The following is a 16,406-nucleotide window of genomic DNA, read 5'->3' as shown; positions in this document are numbered from 1 at the left end:
TCTGCAATTGGAGTGTTCTGTGTATTTTACTCATTTTTTAATACCATGGAGTCAAAAACACTTAACTGAAGGGTTCAGGAAATGCCTTTATCAATGCTACTAAATACTTACTTTTTGAATCTATTAACAGTCTTCTCTGGCCCTGTGAGGCAGTCAGAGCTGCGTGATTATGGAAAGTAAACAACTGAAGTACCTATGCAGGGAGCAAGAATTAGAGGTAAGCACTTTCTGTTTGGTTTTTTCCTCTCTCAGGCCACGCACCACATGTATTCTGCAGTCCACCACGCTGCTGCAGCTAGACAGCTGAACCAACATATTTCAGGGCAGTATCATTAACTGTGCTGATACAAAGACCCACCGGACAGGATGAATCAGCTTCCATTTATTTGCAAATTGGCAAACTGTCATGTTCTTTTTCTGCTCCTCCTCTATGAAACTTTTGCCCATCTTTCCCAGTGCTCTTTTGCAGATAGCAGTGTGTGCAGATGCTCAGAAGGAGGGAGGTTTTAAAGCCAGGTTCCGAGTGATTTGTCAGCTGCCGCCCCGGGCGCCGCGGCGCTGAGGCACAGGATGCAGCGCGCTTGGGCGTTGGCACCAAGGAGAGTTTTCCTCCTTGTGAGCTGGCAAAGTGCCATATCTCCTCACCAAAGAGATGGAAACAAAACAGACTTCTCCTCGTCATTATGCAAGAACTGAAATAATAAACTGGTTTGAGATCTTGGCAAGCATCGCTTTGGATTTTAATGGACTTTAATAATCTCTTAAGTGAAGTAATAATTAAATCACTTTTAATTAAATCGCTTCTCACTAACATGGCTCTAGGATCCCAGGCCCAAGCTGGAAAGCTGCAAGGCCAAGGAAGGCAAGCCTCTGCTTTGGTTTCAGTGTCATATGGGCAAACAGCTGGCTGTGTTAGTCTTTTCTCCTTCCACTAACTATACTTCTGTGGGGTTTGACTTCATTGTAGGTCTGCTACAGTATTTTTTGGTTGTGTGTCACAGCAAGAATTTTGGGTGTGTCAGTGAGAGACGGGAACAAAGGTCAGGCTGGATGGCAGGTAGGGCTTGTGGCTGGGGAGTATGCCTGCAGGGAGGATATTTGTATGAGATGATGATATTTGGCTTGGGAGGGGAAGTGACGGTTCTTTGGTTGCAGTGTTGACATGGCAGTACTTACCACGTTAGCTGGGCTCCGTTGAACCTGTGGAAAATGGTGTTTAAAAATAAGTCCTCATTCATTCATACTGATTCTATTTTTCCTTTTATTTCTTTAGTGCAATAAAGAGCAATAGCTTTGGGGTGCAGGGGAATTAGAAGGGGACAGAAGAAAGGTCAGACTGTAAAAGAACAGGACATTGCAAACAGGCTCTAAAGCAAAATGGCTACAGTAAGTCAAATATGAGAGGAGAGTGGCTGGAGTCCTCTTGCCAGCAGACAGGCTGTCCCAGCACTCAGCAAAATAATAGCAGTCAACCAGAAAGGCATCCAGTCAACTTGGAAAGGCATCCAGACTGTGGGCTGTGAAAGGTGAGAGCTGGGGGGTTCTTCCTTTTCAGGCAGATAAGGTTTAAAAGCTACTGCTTTTGTCAGTTTTCAGTTGATAAAAAAAATCTGTTTTCAGTTGATAAAAAAATCTGTATGCTGTTACCAAGCCTATATGATCCTTGGGAAATGTGACAAAAAAGGCTTAAAATTTACTATATATTTTCAGATATATTTTGAATGTGTGTTTAGCACATGTAGTTTTACAGCTTGTCTCGGTGATACACAAAAATAAGGAAGTATCCACAAGCATTGAAAATGGCTCAGCAGAAGCAGTAGCAAATTCTGTGGAAGAGCTCTGAGCTCTGCTGGGCCTGTCCTTGAGTTGCTGTGTGGGTGAGTCTCTGGTACTGGCTGATAGCAAGGTTGGTTCAGTGAAGCTGCAAAAATAGGGGAGTTTGCAAGCTCTGCAAAAAACAGGAAGAATTTAAAAGTACACTATGAGATAGCAGAGTGGCTGTGGTGGGACTTTCTTCACTAAAGGAAAGGAATAATTAAACAGTGAGTAGTAAGGACAGAGCACTGTGAGCTCTAGAGACCACTGTTACTAGCAGTAATAACCCATTCCTTTCACTCACAGCAAGGTAAGAATAAGAAACTAAAGAGGAGCAGAGAATGAGCTAAGCAGGTATGATTTCTGTGCTCACTGTAAAAAAACCCCAAACCCTGAACACCTGGGCAGCATGTAATCCTTTGGAAAAATCCTTTAAAAGGAAAGAAATGCCATTGTGTTACTCATAGTGCCAGGTGTGTTGAAGGAAACAGAGCTTACATTTTTGTTTCTGGTCTGGTGAAGAAGGATTTTGATTTTATTTAAGAGGGACTTTTTTTTTTTTTTTTTTTTCTCTAAGTGGGATAGATCTGCTAGTGTAAGTTTTCCCACAAAAACTCAGCTTGGGAATTTTACTGTGTTTTCTAACTCATGTTCAAGAGAAGTAATGTTTTTGCTATCTAGATACAGTAAACACTTCTCATTCCTTCCCCTTTCAATTGGGATGAAATGGTAGGGAAAGGATTTGAAGTAATTATTTCTTAGAAGGGGAGAGGTGGATTTGGTGCTAAGACTGATTTGCTAAGTCATTGCTAAGACTGTGATTTAAAGGGTTTTGGTGTTACTGGAGAGCTGGATATTTTGGAAAACATGCCTGTACTTTGGATGGCTATTCTAGACTCTGTTTTTTAAATATATTCCTAAATTACTAATTAAAACCAGCTGCAGCACGAGATTAATTAGCCTCCCTGTACTTTCCCTTGTCACCCTGCAGTCCTCCTCTGAGAGCTGTAGGCCAGAAAGCCAGGAGGGGGGCAGTCTCACTACAGCCAGTGCATTTTACAGGAGCAAAACCTAATTCCCAAGTTTCTTCACAAATGTAACCATGTTAAGGAGAAGATCTGTTCAGGATTGCGTAACAACTTCTGTAGCAATTAGGGGAAGCTACATGGAAAAACTACACTCGTAAAACACTTGTGTTTCTAGCTCATCTCTCTGTAAGGTTTTCTTTCATTTTCTGTTAATATAATACAGATAGAACTGTGCAATCCATTTTTTCTCTTTGGTAGATTTTTTTCTCATTTGTTGTTTCCTTTTCTAAGTGAAATGAGTGGAGTCAGCTTGACAGAGCTAACCAGCTTTCTGAAGACCAGGGGCATGTGATTTGTGGCTTCTATTTGGGAAACCACTGGTATTAAGTTGTCCATGAAATCTGCTTGAGCAGCATGATGACTAGAGGAGGATGTCAGCCCTCAGGAGGGACCAAGCTGGATGTTGTGCTAAGGAGTGGGAGTGAGAAACTCACTTGACCAATCTGCTTAAATCACTCAAAACTCTGGTTGAAACCCTGATCACCCTGAATTAATGATAGTGTCTTTCTGATAACTATTTGCCTTGCTTTCTGCCTTGGTGCTGAGAAAGCAGGATCTTAACCAGTTTATTGCTAATTATGTATATTCTGGTAGATTATGTGAACAGGTGAGGGAAATTTCATTTTGAACCAGCATTTCTGTTTTCAGCAGCCTGGTTACTTGTTAAAGATATCTAGATTTCTCAGCCAAGATGTTCCAGGCAGCTGTTTCCTAGAGCAGCTGCTCCTCACAGACCTTGCCTGTCCAGGGATGGGGATGGGGCTGCTGGGACTCTGAGCCCTGCTGGAGACAGAAATTCAGAATTCACAGAAATACTGCTGGGCAGCACACGCTCATAAATTCACAGTGAGTCTGAGATCAGAGAACTGTAGTGTGGGAAGCAGGCGGCCAAGGAATGAAATCAGGAGCCAGTTCATCAATGCAGTTTTTCAAAAGAGAGAAAATGAGCCAGCTGAGAGCTTTCTAGGGAGTCAAAAGCAGAGGCCAAGGCAAAGAAAGGGAAGAAAACTTGATGCCAAGCCGCTGCCTGGCTCTGTGATCCCAAGCTTGCTTCCTCTCCAGCTCAGGCCAAAGGGGACACACCTAAATGGAGTTGGTGAAGAGCCCTGTCTCAAAGTGAGGGAAAAGGGAGCCAATGGAAGAGCCTTGTGACTGCCTGTGGTACGAGGTGAGGTGCCTGGGAGCTGTGTACTGGGTGTAAAGGCTTTTCCTGCCTTGAAATGGGAGGAGACCAAGGCACCTGCTGAGGTCGAGGTGTCCATGTCCAGCTCTATTTGTAGGGAAGGTTTCTATTTGTGTTCTTCTGAAATGGGAACAAAAGACTTCTTTGGCTGGGGTGCAGGTCATTTCACAAGGCCAGAAGAGGCCAAAACCTCTTGGATGAAATCTCATAGGTGGCAGCACTAGGTGTTGGAAACTTACTTTTATGGATTTAACATATGTTGCAGTGTCTCTTGGAGCTGCAGTTGACAATAATTTGTGTATCTCACCTGTATTTTTGCAATCATAAGAGCTACTCTCACTTTTACATGCAATACACAGAACTATTAGAGCTATGAAAAATGGGAAAAAATAGTGAGACAAAAACAACCACCAAAACTCCCAAACCTAAAGGAGCCTTCATTTAAAGATTGCAGACTCCTTTTTAATTGAGGCACTCGCGAGTTTCCCTCAGAAGGAAGAGGTGGGATTGCCTTGTTTTGCCCAGAGGATGACTCACATGCCAGTTTAATTCAAAGGGGAATAAAAACTAATTGTCTGTTTTTCCTCCTATACAGAGCATTTTAATGTACCCTGATTTCTCAGAGTATATTTCATAAAATGAAGTTGAACAGTTCCACCTAGTCTTTAGAGGCAGAATCTGAAGGTGTGCAAGGACACAAAGTGCTGCTCTCCCAGCTTCCAAGTTCCACAGGAGCCAGAGTTTGGTTGAAGTCATGTCTCTTGACTGATCTGTTTATTGTCTCCCATTTTCAGCATTCTTCCCTTGACCTGCAGTATTAGTTTATGAACTCCATTACAAATTCCAGTACTGCAGGTCAGTAGGTGGTGTAGAGGTTTTAAGTAATTCCAGGCTGGTTTGGAGTGGGGGTAGATAGGGATGTGTACTGAATCAGGCTCAAGTTACATGTGGTTTATCTTGATTTTACACTGTTGAAGTAAACCAAATAATAGGAAAATATCCTAATAATTGTAATTGTAATCAACTTCTCTGAGGTATGGAGAGTCAGTGCTGAAGTCATTACAGGAAACTAAAACATTATTGAAATTGCAGTTTTGGAGCTGAATCTGTTCTTGACCTTTACGTGAACAGTAATTTCCAGGATAATTGAATTAGTATGTATTTATAAATAATTTTCATAACTCATTGCTAAACAGTACCTGTGAACTGTGAAGGCTGTGAACATTTTAAACACAGTCCTTTTTTACTGCAAATTACTGCTGCAGGTAGAGGTCTTCAGATCTATATTTATAAAGAGCAGGTGAACCAAAAATTGACTCCCCCACACCCCACTTTTTGCTGATGGCTGGGGCAGCAACTATTTTTTTTTTTTGTGTATGTGGTGAGGAACATAAAAGGACAGAGGCTCTTTATTTGAAATCCCAACTGTTCTGTTCCTTGGTTTTATGTGAACTTGAAGCATTTGTGAATTACCAGCTAGAAGTGAAGAAAGTCCATCTCATAGGGGGCTAAACCTGCTGTTTCTCCAGGACCAGTTATAATGTAAAATTAAAAAAAAAACAACGTGAATTTCCATCTGGTAATTGAAAGTTGACACCAGAGTGTTGTTACTGCTCCATTTTCCACCCCAGTACTCAGGAAAGATTATGGATGGGTATAAGGAAATAGAAAACGAGTCATAAAAATCTATTGGAGTTGTGATCTTTTGTAGCAAGGGCAAAAGCCAAAGAGTAGATAAACACTGTAATCATAAATTGTAGGTCTACAATAGACTGAACTTAGTTGTCTTCTTAGTAATCAATATCTTCTCTTGGGCACCTTGATGGGAATCTGCTGACATAAAAACCGCAGCACTCAAACACGGTTTGCTCCATGTTTCTTGGACTCTAATGTATTGCATTAAAACCTTTTCAGTCACTATGGAGCTTTTAATACCTAGCACACAAACTCCAGCTCCAAGACATTGCTGTAGCACATACCAGGCAGATAGCAGGCTTGATCGCAGAGGTGTGGGTGGGCTTGTGTGAGCATGCATGGGTATAGTAAACATTCAGGTCTCAGTGGGGAGACTGGTTCTTTTTAAGTATTAAAATAGCTACTATTAGTAGATGAGAAACTTTTTTTTACTTTTCATTTTGAGATACAACAACAGCAGAAACTCTGCTTTCTTTTTCCCCCAAATTTTCATTTTCCTTAAGCATGAGCAATGGCAGGATACTGGCAGTGACCCCTGTGCCCCTGCAGTGCCTTTCACACGGGTGTTTATTTCTGTGGGTTTGGTTTCCTCGGGCACCGTCCCTGCTGCTCCCTCTCAGCCCTCGCTCGCGGTCCGTGGCTGACATCTCCTGGTGCCATCTCCACACTGCACGGCAAATAATGGCGAGCATTTTAGGGCCCTAGCTCGTGAAATCGTCATCCTAAAGTTTGTTTCATAACGCTCAGAATCACTGCCGTCATGTTCTGCTCCGTCACTTTATTTACATATGCAAAGTCTCGCTCAAATTCTGTATTTGCAGTTATTCCTCTGGGTTTCCTTTGCAGAATTCTTGAGTTTGATGACAAAGAAAAAAAAAAAATAAGGGGAGCAGGGAGGGAAAGATTTAAAAAAGTAAGTATCAAATAGATAAGATGCATTTTAACTATATTGCAATATCAGTGAATTTTTAAAATGCATTTGGCCTCCAACCCTCAGCTTTGGGATTACTGTCATATAACAGCAAAGCCTCATAACAGCACAGGCTTTAGATTCTCATAAATATAATTTCCTTCAGTAAAGCTTAAAGCAATGTTTTTTGGATGCTAGACCAGTGCCTCTGAAATTTCTCATGGATTTACCGAGCTTCTATGCATATATGCACAAAGCAGTGGGAAGATAGGTATGTGTTTTAAATTAAAAGAAGCTGATGGTTTTGTTTACAGGAATTACATTCTAGTCCTTCATCCCCATTCCTCTCTGCATTCCTTACATTCAGGAACACAGACTGTTTACATGGTCTGCTTCCCTGACATTACACTAAAATCTGGATAGAAAGATAATTTTCCCAAAGAGGTCTGCATGGGAAACCCCCCAGATGAATGGTCTGTGGGGAGAGCTGGTGGGAATTTAAAGATTGAGACTGCCAGCATTAGAATGGGCTGTTTGGCAGCAGTACTGAAACCAGGGCTCTTGCTCATGCTCCAGATGTCTGCTTGCTTCTCGATGTGCTTGAGGATGTGGTGTCCTTGGTCTGGGACATGCCAGAGCCACTTACTGGCTGTGTTTGCTCCTTGAGTTTGTTCAAAGTAAACAGAACCTTCTAGAACACTTTTCCTCCCAGCTCTGACTCCTTGAGCAGGCAGTCCCAAGCAGAGCCCTGTGTGGGTTCCTGTTTCCAGCAGTGCCCCTGCTGTCCTGCAGCCCAAGGAAGCTTCAGGGCTGCTGGCACTGTCCTGCAAGAGCTCTCCCAAGATTTTGAGTGAGGTATCCAGCCTCATTCTTTGGACCACCATTAATTTTGAGTGCTGTCCCTGCATGTATTGGCCTGAGTGGACAGAGCTGCCTGTGGCACTGCTGCCTGGTGTCCATCCCTTGTGGGCTTCAGATCTCCATGTGCAGCACAAGTTGAAGTACCCTTCCAGGCACTTTCCATATCAAAAATCTTTTTACTTGTTTTTTTTTTTTTTTTTTTTTTACTATTTGCCTTCCTGAAGGTTTTCAAATGCCTTGTGAAGATAATTCAGAACTCACCTATCTTCTGTTCCTCACAGAAATCTGAGGCTTTCTCTTCAGAAAATCTTCCTGAAATGAAACTGAGACAACAGAGTTGTGCATGAACATTTCAAATAATCTTGTCTGTTTTCACTTTTTTGTGCTGGGTTTGAGTACAACCTACAAAGCATTAAAAGCATTGGCTCTCAAATCCAAAGCTGAGATAAAGCCCTCACCTTCTAAAAGGATAATCCATCTCCTCTCTCTTTCTGTAACTAAGATGTGGTTTTGATCTGATTGATGTGACCAGCACTTAGCAAGGCTTTACAGCTCTTGCCAGAGTCTGACATGAGATGAACTTGAAATTAAGAGAGCATGCTGTGCTGAAGTGCAGAATGGGGCCAACACTGAGAGGGTTCCTAAAGCCCTGCACAGTCAGTCCAGAGCTAAGTGCCAGAGAAATGCTTTGTCCTGTGCAGGGCCAGCCTGTCAGAGGGCAGCTCTGAGTGCTTTGGAGAGATTTTTTTTGAAACTGGCATTAAGCTGAGGTGCCCACTTAGAGGTCTCCGGGAATGCCTGAATGTCAGTGTAGGCACTGGAGCTCATTTAGAGAATTATGCTGCTCCCTAATGCACAAACCTGCTGCCTTGTGCATGGAATTGTTTAATTGATCAGCTTTTTGCTGTGTGTACTTGGAATTAAGCAGCAGCTACACTTACAGATGTATGTGGATACCTATAGTCAGATGTCTCAAGCTAAATCCTCACCCTCACTAGAAAATGATCCAGAAGTACCAGCATTTTCTACAGGAAGTCTATTGCAAATTGCCTTCCTGGACAGGTCATTTTAGTTCATTGCATCAATAGGTAGCCCTGTCAGAAATCCAATCCTCTTCCTTTGTATGTAAAACAGATTTTAAAAACAGTTTGTAAATATAATTGAAGTATTCTTATTAATTATTTAATACCTTTAAAAACACTCATAGCTGTAGTCCCTGGACACTTGAATCCATGTCAGGTCAGCTCCAGCATGAACTGTAGAACTGGAGAATTTCCTGGGAGTTGTAATCCATTAATTTCTCTTAAACTACTCAGCAGCATCCTGAGCAGATTGAAAAATATTCCACTTTCCTTATGAAAGATAAATCTGTGGTCAGGCAGTTTCCATGACTGCATATGTAGATATACAGCAAATAAATTTATCTTCAGTTTTTTGCATGCTGTGTTATACAGTTTTTGTCTATTTACTACTGGGTAGAAGGAAGAAATACAGCAAGTTGTTGATTTGAGTGACTGCTGAGATGAGTGAGTATTAGTCCTCCCTAATGGTTACTGGCTGATTCTGAAGACCATGTGTTTTATACACCTGCCAGGTTCAGAAGCTGTGCCCAGCCCCACAGCTAACACACCTCTGCTTTCCTCATCTTCCACAAAGTGGAGCTACTGCTGCACTAAGAGAAGGGAACATGGAAAAACAATTTAAGCATAAGGAAATAATACTCTGCAGTGAAAAAATAAAGATGAAGCTTGACAGCTGAAAGTGAAGGAGAGATAATTCATCAATCTAGCTTTGCAATGCTCTAGATCCAGGAATCATAGAGGCTTCTCAACTTAATCCATCTTGAGTGAGCAATGGACTGTGTGTATGGCTTGTACATGGCACACCCTGCTTAACCATGGCACAATCCTTACTGGGATGTGTTTCTTGTGGGAGACAGTGGTTGGTTTTCAAAACTCTGGTTTCATTTACAGGTGGAAACATGTGGTGGCATGTACCACACCACTGAGTGGTGGTGACCAGTTTGTACTGTGACCAGCCCCAAGATACTGTGCAAGCAGCTTGGTGAAATCTCTAGAAACTCCTCACTGATGCTTTACAGCTGAGTGAGAGGGCCCAGATATTCTTGAGGTTTGAGCTGTGTCAGGACCAAGACTCTTATCCCTGCTGCAGCCTGTGTGGCCCTGTGTGACCTGAGGTCAGGTAAGTGGCATTGAGTTGCTGCCTGCAGAAGTATAATAATGTTTACCACCTCATTACCAAAATAATTGTTCAGATGTGATGGGCAAGGTTTATACAACACATTGAAAATAATAGGAAACGAATAGCCTTGTTAGTATAGACCTCTGCTACATATTATCTACAAAACTGTTTTCCTCAAATGATCAAAGAGCAAAAGATTTTCGTTTCCTACTTCCATGGAACAGAGGGAGCAGACACATAAGTTACATTGGATTCCCTGAAAAAAGGCCAGTGAGAAGTAAAACCTGATCATCACAATGTAGCATTCTGCCAGTCAGGCCATTAAGTACTTAATTAGCTTCTAAGCACACAAGAAGTTCAATTAACTAGGACAGTAAACCTGACCAAAAACCAGCTGTAGTTGTGGTTGGAATTAGAGAAGATTTTGAAAATGCAGCTGTGGACTGTAAAGCCAAAGAAACCACACATCCAACCATGGGGTACAGACAAAGGCAGTGTTTCTCCCAGTTTTTATTGACAAACACAGCAAAGAAGATGGATTTGCCATCTTTGCATGAACTGATACTCACTGAGGAAGGTGAGAAGCTTGAGGGGTGAGAGATAGTGGCTGATGGAATTGTTGGACTGATAAGATTAATCAAAGAATAGTTTGGGTTGGATAATCTTTAAAGGTCATCTAATCTGACTGCCCTGCAATGAGAGCATGGGGTCCAACCTGACCTTGAATGTTCCCAGGGATGGGATATCTACTGTCTCCCTGGACAACCTGTTCCAGTGTTTCACCACCCTCATTGTAAAAAATTTTCTTCCTTGTATCTAGTCTGAATCGATCCTCTTCCAGTTCACTCTGTCCTATTGCAGCAGGCCCTGCTAATGTCTGTTCTCATCTTTCTTGTAAGTCCCTTAAGTATTAAAAAGTCACAATTAGGTCACCCCATAGTATTATTTTTTCCAGGCTGAGCAATCCCAATCCTTTCAGCCTTTGCTCATAGGACAGGTTATTCATCCTTCTAACCATCTTGGTGGCCTCCTCTGGACTCACTCCAACAGCTCCTTGTCCCTCCTGTGCTGGAGGCCACAGCTGGAGGCAGCCCTGCAGGTGGGGTCCCACCACAGCAGCAGATCCCCCTCCCCACCTGCTGTCCATGCTGCCTGGGATGCAGCCCAGGACACAACTGGGTGTCAGGGCTGTGAGTGCCCATGGCCAGCTCAGGTCCAGATTCTCATCCATCACTGTCCCCAGCTCCTTCTCAGCAGGGCTGCTCTCAATCCCTCCATCCCTCAGCTTTTACTGGGGCTTGCCCAACGCAGGTGCAGCACCTTGGCCTTGTTGAACCTCACGAGGGGCCCATGGCCTGATTTCTCCGGCTCCAATCCCTCAGCTGTGTCAGCTGCCCCACTCAGCTTGGTGTTCTCTGCAAAGCTGCTGAGGGTGCACTCAGTCCCACAGCCTTTGTCACTGATGGAGATACCAACCTGTGCTGGTCCCAGTGCAGAGCCCTGAGGGACAGCCCCTGTCACTGACCTCCATTGGGATACTGAGCTGCTGACCACCACCCTCTGGATATGACATCCAACCAGTTCCTCACCCACCTATCAGTCCATCCATCAGTCTGTCTCTCTTCAGTTTAGAGAGAAGGATGCCAGACATTCTTACAGTACAGATACTCTGGCTCCTTGCTGTTATGTTTGCCAGCAAACTTCTGACCTCCATCCCTTGAATGCCTTTTAGACCAAGCGGGGAGGAAGGGGCTGATGCAAAGTCCAGTTCTGTACAAGCTGAAGTCAGCTGCTCCTCATCAGGACTTTCCTTTTTTTAATCCTGTAAAGTTTGGTGAAGGGAAAGACCTGACTTTATGCTTTTGCTACACACACTGTACTTTTTAAACATGGGAAAACTGCCTGCAAACTAAGGAAATAGCTCACTGCTCCTTACAAAGTCCTTGGTTTCTCTTATGACACCTTGGGCCAAGTCTGGACAGTATTCTCCAGGCAATCTCTGGGAGCCAGGTGTTATGAGTCAGTGATTTTGTGGTATTATCCAGATCAGTAATTTCCAATGCAGGATTTTTTTCCCCTTTGATAAGTACCCTGTGGCTGTGTTACCAGACTTGTTGAATCATGTTGCATGACAAGGAAGAGACCATGTTGCTGCTAATAAGACCAAATTCACTCCATGGGTAACTGTTTTAGATAATTAACAGGATAAAATGTTTTCATTATGTTCCAAGTACTTCAGATGAAAGGATACAATTCTTGCAGGATTTTGAAAATTACCTAGCTCTGCTAACTATGTCACAGTAAGTGGCTGTAGTGCCTGTTCTACTATGTGGGAAACATATTGTTAACGAGATGAGCAGGGAAGGGCATTAATCTTCTCTTTTTTAAAATTTCTTTTATTTCAAATTAAGGAGGAGTATAGGGATCTTTAAGGCCATGAAGATCCAGATGCTTTTGAGTAAGATGATTTGGCTGGTGATAATATATTTGTTTATCAAATTATATCAGTGATAATTTCAGATTTGCAGTGTTAAAAGCTACACATCTTTAAGGCCTTTGCTATGGCTTCAGAATTTAAATAGCTGGAATTTGCAGTGCAGTAACCCTCAGATGCCCAGATTGTGGACCAGAAGTGTGTGTGCTACAAACCCTAGGAAAAGTGAACAAGGCAACAATGTAGGTATAAAAGAAAGAGGAATGTGGTGTGTGCATTACATGTATGCCATGTAATGCTCTCATCAAGGAATGGTTTATTACTGATTACATGTGGAGGAGACCTAACCTGAAGTACTGGGAATGCAGAGTGCCAGTGCATACCTGTATTTAGCAGCTGCTAGTCGAGGAACACGTTGTGAAATTGTGTGGGGATGTGAAATATTATGTCATGAAGGAGCTCCTCATTTCTCCTTGAACATATCAAGAGTGTGAGAGGATTTATGGAGCTGTCACCCAGGAGTTAATGAATGCACACACATACAAAAGAGTGAAGACATTATAAAAATGTTACCCAGGCTGGCAGGAGAATGAAGGAGTTGCCTGATAATGCTTTTAAGTTGCTTATTCTTTTAATGCATTTTAAAATCTACATAGCAGTGAAGTTGACTTCTGTGTCACCTGTATTTACATTCTGCTTGATGTTTGCTGTCTATTCTGTAGACATTAAAATGTAAATTTTTCTCTAAGATAACTCAGAGTGGGTAAGGGATGGTGATCTGAACAAAAGTTTGCTCCTCATGAGATGCCTTAAAAAGAGAATCTGAGTCAAACCAGCCTAAGCCAGGCCATGAGCAGGGGCAGTTCTAGCATGTAATCAGAGAAGTATTAGTACTGCTAACTTCAAAACAGGCTGGGAGGAGACTGGTGAGACTCATGTGCAGCCCATACTGATTGTTCAGCTGCCCGAGATAAAATGCAGTGGGTTTCTGTTATGATGCCAGGCAGGGAGAGTGTTCTCCCTGTCTTAGGGAAAAGGTTACAGGAGGTTTTGTGAAGGCACTTGAGATGATGAAAGTTGCTGGAAAGTGATGTGAAAGTCATGGTTGGAACTGATTTATAATTTCTGGTGCAGGGGAAGAAAACAAAGCCCTTCTTTTCACCCAGTCCATCATATATCTTATCTATTAAAACTGCTACTACATTTCTTTGGAGGGCTGGTGTGACAGTCCATTGCTAATAAGTGGCAGAATATAATCAAGAAAAAAGTGTACTCTACATGGCATAGGTACCCAAGGTAGGTTTTATGCTGAGGGAAGTGAATGAAACACTGTAGCATCCATGTAGTTTATATTCTGCAACAAGTATTAACTGGTCGCAAAGGCTTTGCAACCAGTTTGCAAACACTGAGGCAACTCAAGTGTTTTTTCCTGAACCCAGGTTCCTAAGAGATTGTGAGGAGTTGTTGCAGAGTAGTTGAATAAACTTTAGAAAGTTGGCTAGAAAAAAGTGCAGCAAAGGAAGCATCAAGAACAATCAAGAAGGGAACAGTTTGTACTCAGCTGGATTAGTAAATACAACATAATAGCAAACTTGGGATCAGAAGTTCAAATACAAGAGATTTCGTGGCTCTATTGACAGAACAGTGACATGGGGAAAGACAAAAACATGTAAGACCTTGTCGACTGGGGCTATATGCCAAGAGAGAGATTTGGTCCCCTGGTCTGTAAGCAATTTCTTTTTCTTCCTGTATTTTTGCCAGTTTATTCCTCTGTGTTATCTGTACTTCAAAAAATGTCAATTGGAGAAGCGTGCCTGCTTTCTTGCTTGCTGTCGTTGCATTACTAATTATTGCAGATTTAATTATGGTCACGGTGCTCAAACCTTTCAGGCAGCTATTTGTTTGTATTAAATCCAGGGAGTGAGAGCATTAACCAATTCTCCTCATGACTGGGCTGGAGTGGGAAAGCTAATTCTTTGTGGTAGGAAAAATGCTCTTTTCGGAAGCATGGAGCAAAGCAATGATAACATGAATCTTCTCAGGTTTTATTCTGGAGACTTGGAAGGCTCAAAGACAAGGCACTATGTGACTTAGGCAGGACTCTGCTCTGGTATGAATCTGTAGCTGCTTTTTCTGTAGTATAGCAGAACTCTGGATAGCTAGGATTTACTCAATAGCCCTGCATTTCTTATTGCTGTTCACTTGTATTGTCTCCATAAAAGTCTTTGTTTCCCTCAAGACTGGATCTTTTTAGATTTACTTTTCAGAATTTCTTTCCGCCAAGGACTCCTCTTAATTCTTTTTTATACCCTGTGTTTCAACTACAAAGACTTACCTGATTCAGCTGTGGCAGAAAACTTTTTACTCTACACCAGACCATACGATGGCTCTTAATGGGATAGTATTTTCCAGTTTTCCCACAGGTATTTTCCAAGGTTCAGTCTGACCTTTGAAAAGCACTTTGAGACACTTGCATGAAGGGTATGATGTCTCAGTGGCAGCAGCTCCAGTCTGAAGCCAGGAAGCATCCTGGCATCTGTACAAGTGCTGCACTGGGACACAGAGCATGTTCTGTCCGTGTGTGAAGTATGTCTACAAATAAACATATTCCAGATAACATACATGAAGGCTAAATATGGATATGAGGATTGTAATTTGAACGTCCTTTGTGTACTCCCAGTTCATCAGAAGCTTTCATTACCTTCTTAGAGACTACTGAGAAGACAAATTGATTTTTCTGGAAATAACTCTTGTACAAAAAAAAGGGCTCTGTCTTTGTTTGTCTCAGTGGCTCGATTAGCTCTCTTACCTTCTCATTTGAGATCATCTTTAGAGACATTTTTGCTACTACTGTTCAAAAATTGCTCCAAAATATTTGGGTCATCAGTAACATTTGAATGAAATGCCTGTTTTGGTACTTGATTCTCAATATATGAAATTAGAGATGGACTCATAATTTAGATTTGTTCCAGCTGAAAAAATTTTACACTAGGGGTAAATTTTGCCAACTCATTCATCTGTTTTCTACATCACTAATAAATGTTCATGTGCAACAATGAACCTCTTTAGCACCTCACCCTTAATCATACACTATATTGCAATTTGACCATTTAATCTTAATTTAATCCATGAAAAGGACTCTATGAGTCACTCTGATTGCTTAATTTCCTTGATAGCATTCCATCGGAGTTTTTACCTATGAATCAGTGTCAGATCATGGTGTATGGCTGAAGAAGACAAATATAGCCTGAGCTCAATCTGGAAGTTTCCAATGACAGATCCATGTCATGGTTTTGGAACAAATTCTTGGTGCCAGTGGGCACTGCCGCTCCTTAGGAAAGCCATGAAACCTTCTAGGCAAAGGAACATGTTTGTAAATGTAACGGATAAAAGAACTTCCCCATGGCTCAAGGGGAATGCAAGCAAACTCAGGTCTGTGCAGGACTGTGGGATAATCTTGATTAGGAGAGCAGAGACTGTTTTGCCACTTCTGTGCATTGGCCTTTTGTTTATGAGGAAAACTGGTGTCAGCTCCATTTGGTGCTCTAACATCAGGGCATCATTGCCTACTGTGTGCTCTCTTGGTTGTAAGTAATCAGACAGTGTACAAAGATCTGAAATTAAATGTGAGCTGTCAAACTGATGAGATTGGTTCTGTCAGAAGATGAAATTCTTTATTTGGTAAGGTTGGTGTATTTTTTTTTTTGCTAAATGGCTGTTCAAAATCTCAGCATGTTATCACACAGTGCATGCACTGGAAAAAAAAAAACACCTGTACTAGATGTACCCTCTACCTTCACCCCAGAAGCATGGAAGAGCTATCTTCACTTCCCCAATTTATTTGGCCTCTCTATAAGCTCCATGAAGGACATCTGGATCATCCCCTAGTTTGTAGAACTTTCTTTTTTATTTTGAATACAGCATAATCTTGACATACATCTGTTTGTATGGCTCATGTCAAAGCTACACAGAGGTAGTGTTCTCTGTGCCAGTTTGTCATGTGCTTTTGGAACTACTTTTTGATGCAATATTAAAAGTATTCTCTGTACCGAAGATAAAGATTTGATGCATGTAAGGTAAAGGTTAAGAAGGCTGCTTAAAAATTTTGGTGTTATATAAAGAAAACTCCTTTTTTCATACTTTCTTCAATGCCTGGATGAGCATCAGTGCTTGAACGGATACTGAAAATTTGGGCTGGATGTACATTTGGTATGTTCA

General features: G+C 41.9%; 1 long non-coding RNA gene across 1 annotated transcript in view; it reads left to right on the top strand.

Annotated features, from left to right (window-relative positions):
- Positions 1-2,060: 2,060 nt before the first annotated feature.
- The window catches only part of LOC135442315 (uncharacterized), a 114,215-nt gene continuing 99,869 nt past the window's right edge, over positions 2,061-16,406 (top strand). Inside the window, exon 1 of the long non-coding RNA XR_010438658.1 lies at positions 2,061-2,169. This is a non-coding gene — a long non-coding RNA (uncharacterized LOC135442315). The remainder of the gene's footprint in view (positions 2,170-16,406) is intronic.

This window comes from Zonotrichia leucophrys, chromosome 1A (assembly GCF_028769735.1).
Source record: "Zonotrichia leucophrys gambelii isolate GWCS_2022_RI chromosome 1A, RI_Zleu_2.0, whole genome shotgun sequence".
Lineage (NCBI taxonomy): Eukaryota > Metazoa > Chordata > Aves > Passeriformes > Passerellidae > Zonotrichia > Zonotrichia leucophrys.
The sequence above is the reverse complement of the archived record's forward strand: the minus strand, read 5'-3'. Positions and strand labels throughout refer to the sequence as shown.